Raw genomic sequence first — 4,097 nt, forward strand, 5'->3', positions numbered from 1 at the left:
GCACGCCGCAGCAGTGGCAGTGGAGGGTACATGAAAGATGTCAAGGGAAGCGGAAAACAATACAGTCGTTGAAACTTCCTGACAGATTAAAACTACGTGCCAGACCGAGACTCGAACTCGGGACCTTTGCCAGTCGTTGACATAATCTACATCTACATCTACATCCATACCCTGCAGACACCTGACGGTGTGTGGCGGAGGGTACCCTGAGTACCACTATCGGTTCTCCCTTTCTATTACAGTCTCGTATTGTTCGTGGAAAGAAAGACTGTCGGTATGCTTCTGTGTGGGCTCTAATCTCTCTGACTTTATCCTCATGGTCTCTTCGAGAGATATACGTAGGAGGGAGCAATATACTGCTTGCCTCTTCGGTGAAGTATGTTCTCGAAACTTTAAAAGCCCGTACCGAGCTACTGAGCATCTCTCCATCTTCCACTGGAGTTTATCATATCTGTATCGCTTTCGCGATTACTAAATGATCCTGTAACGAAGCGCGCTGCTCTCCGTTGGATCGTCTCTATCTCTTCTATCAACCCTATCTGGTACGGATCCCACACTGCTGAGCAGTATTCAAGCAGTGGGCGAACAAGCGTACTGTAACCTACTTCCTTTGTTTTCGGATTCCATTTCCTTAAGATTCTTCCAATGAATCTCAGTCTGGCATCTGCTTTACAGACTATCAAATTTATATGATCATTCCATTTTAAATCACTCGTAATGCGTACTCCTACGGTGCTACTTGTGGGCTTGAGCAGTAGGCGCCCGCTTCCTGCGCCCGTGGCGACTGCTGTTTGCCATTCACTGGCGACGAAGGGTGGAGTTTGCACGCCAGTACTGCAACTGGACGTCCACCGAGTGGCCTTTTCAGGTAAATCACGTTTTACGCTTCATCTGAATGAGACATCTGAAAGCAGGTACCCTTCAACAGTCATCGGAATGGTCCAGGCGGGGGAGGGGGTGATGGGGAAGGGGGGGGGGCAACGTTATGACCTGGAAATCTTTCCGTGGCCTTCCGTGGGTGATATCGTCATTCCGGAAGGCACAGTCGATCATAACATGTATGCATCCACCACTGTGAACCGTGTCGACTTCTATATGCAGCTCGTTTTTCCTCAGCACCACTGCATCTATCATCAGTACAATGCAACTTGTCACACAGTTGGCAGTGTACGTGTGTAGTTCGAAGAGGACCAGGTCACCAAACTCCACGGATTTAAAACCAGTCGAGAATCTGGGGGACCACTTGGATCCGTGTGTTCGCACCACGGATCCTCAACCTGGATACCTATTGCAGCTCGTCTCGCAATTGGAGTTGGGGTTGCATCAGAACACGATTACTGACCCCGTGGAGTGCGAAAAAAGTAAACAATATTATTAAAATGGCTCAAATGGCTCTGAGCACTATGGGACTTAACCCTAGAACGTAGAACTACTTAAACCTAACTAACCTAAGAAATCACACACATCTATGCCCGAGGCAGGACTCGAACCTGCGACCGTAGCAGCCGCGTGTTTCCGGACTGAAGCGTCTATAACCGTTCGACCACAGAGGCCGGCAAAACCTGACGTCCTGCTATGACTAATGTACAATGAGGGGCAAAATAATAATTTAGGCAAAATAATAATTTAGAATCCAAGAACAGAGCATTACCAATGCCCAGTTCAGAAGAGCCTGTATTCACATCTCAGCGATTTGTGGAGATTCAGCTTGCTGTTTACGACTGCAAATAGAAGCAACACAATAGTTAGGATATAGTATTTGTCAAGATACATTGCAATTTAACTCATCCTTTCGCTTCGTTTGGAAATCATTATTCGAACTCGTAGACACGGTCGAAATATAAGAATTCCACGTCGGTAGAATTACTGCGACCAAAGTTGGCCGTCAGTGACGGACCGGCGAGGACGCGTCGTCGCCGCCCCGCCGGCCTCGTGGCGTTCGCGAGCGCGAGACGCTTACTACAAGCTCACTGCAATGACATGACGAACTCATTTAGGAAGAACACTACCAAGATTACATTCCAAGCCGAATATCCGAGACCACGAGCACACGAAGTAGAAAACTTGTTGCGTGAAAAACTGCGTCTAGATCCAAAGGACACAACTGGTATTCACTTTTAGCACACAGCCAGCGTAGTCAATATTTAGATGATTGACGAAGAACAGTGCACTGCCGACAAACCACAGTTTACGTACTTTGATGGCCTTAACGGCGCTGATACCGCTGAACACGCAGGCAGGGGTGTAAGGCCACTTTCTGAGGTATCCACGAAGTCCGTTATCCCCCCCTCTCAAGTATATATATATATATATATATATATATATATGGTATCTGTTCTCTTGGACATGTCCGAAAGAACAGATACCGTCGCTGACCATGCAGCTCGTTAGAATGATACTGCAATGAAATGAACACCCATAGCTGCTTACAGGCGTTGACATACGTCAATGGGGGCAGATGAAAATGTGTGGCCCGTACCGGGACTCGAACCCGGGATCTCCTGTTTACATGGCAGACGCTCTATCCATATGAGCCACCGAGGGCACAGAGGATAGTGCGACTGCAGGGATTTATCTCTGGCACGCCTCCTGCGATACCCACATTCTCAACGTATTGTCCCGCACTACATTCGTTGTGTCCCCGCCCATTATACTCATTCCTCACGGCGCATTGCCGATTCCCGTAAGAGTTCGGGCACTGTTCGTGCATTCGCACAATGTGGATTTCGCAGGAGGCGTGCCAGAGGTAAATCCCTGCAGTCGCGCTATCCTCTGTGCCCTTGGTGGCTTAGATGGACGCCGGCACGGTAGCTCAGCGTGCTCGGTCAGAGGGTTAGCTGCCCTCTGTATTAAAAAAAATCTGAGATAATCGAGCAACAACGAACTTAAACGGATGGCTTACGACGTCCGCCCCGAGCAGATGCAACGAACAAAATGAAAATGAGATGTCGTACAATTATCGCGTACGATGGACAACCGGGCACATGCTCAGGAAGCAGCCAGGAGAGTCACATTCGCTCTGATTATTTGCAGGGGCGGATCGCCAAGAGTCCTTCAAGAGAAGCGGCACAGCACGTTCCTCCATCGATCCTGCCAGTTACTTATGTACATCTGCGACGTCGTGCGGCGGGGATCGGGACATGCTGCCACCGCAGGCGGGCGAAGACGCTGTTGATGAGCCACATACGGTCCTCCTTATGCAGACGGAGTCGCCTGATTGACCTGAACAGCAATCGTCACCTCACAACGAGCGGCTGGATGTTGATTCACGAGTCGTGCCAACCCGAACTTTCCTCTCTGAAGGCGCCGAGGCACGGAGGCACGCCGTCTCGGGACTGTCTCTTGTGGGCAGGGGCAAACGATCACACCGATGTAGACAGTGTCGTGGATGTCCGTGCTCCGGAGTTGTCGACCGACGCTGCTCACTCTTAGGAACTGCCACGACGGACTTTTCTTCTTGCTGACACTAGTGCGGGGATGGAGGGGCGATGGAACACCGACGCAGCCGCGAGGAATCGTAACAAGAGGGGCTTCTTTGATAGCCGATGAACCACACCGACAGCCTCTCTCCAGTAACTCGTGGGCGGACGACTCTCAGGTGGGCACACCACATGCAGAAGAGGGGGAGTTACATCATCCTACCCATCTCCTGCGGACAACATGGTAATGGTAACGTCAGGGTGGCGTGCGGGTGAGCGAACCTGTCGCCACCGGGTGCACCGATGACTGACGCTGCCGTCGAGGGCGAACGACAGTCATGTCGATTCGTGAAGGATAACATCAATATCATCCAGTTGCGCGAGAATCTTGCATTGTTACGCGACACACTTTATTCAGCCGACACTGAGGTGGCCTTATTGCAGGAAATATACATTCTTGGCTTCCAGGACATTTCTGGATGCACGACACGCGTATCACATGCGTTGGATACAGGCAGTGGCCCCGCAAAACTTTTCAAAGAAAGTTTAATAGCGACCGATATAAGTTACCTATCAAATGCCAGGGGCATGGCTCTTATAATCCCAGAGATACTCCTCGTCAATGATTACGCAGCGTCCGGTACCAACAAAAGGCGTGAACGTTCCTCAGTTCTTTAC

The sequence above is a fragment of the Schistocerca gregaria genome, chromosome 10, assembly GCF_023897955.1.
Source record: "Schistocerca gregaria isolate iqSchGreg1 chromosome 10, iqSchGreg1.2, whole genome shotgun sequence".
NCBI classification, from domain to species: domain Eukaryota; kingdom Metazoa; phylum Arthropoda; class Insecta; order Orthoptera; family Acrididae; genus Schistocerca; species Schistocerca gregaria.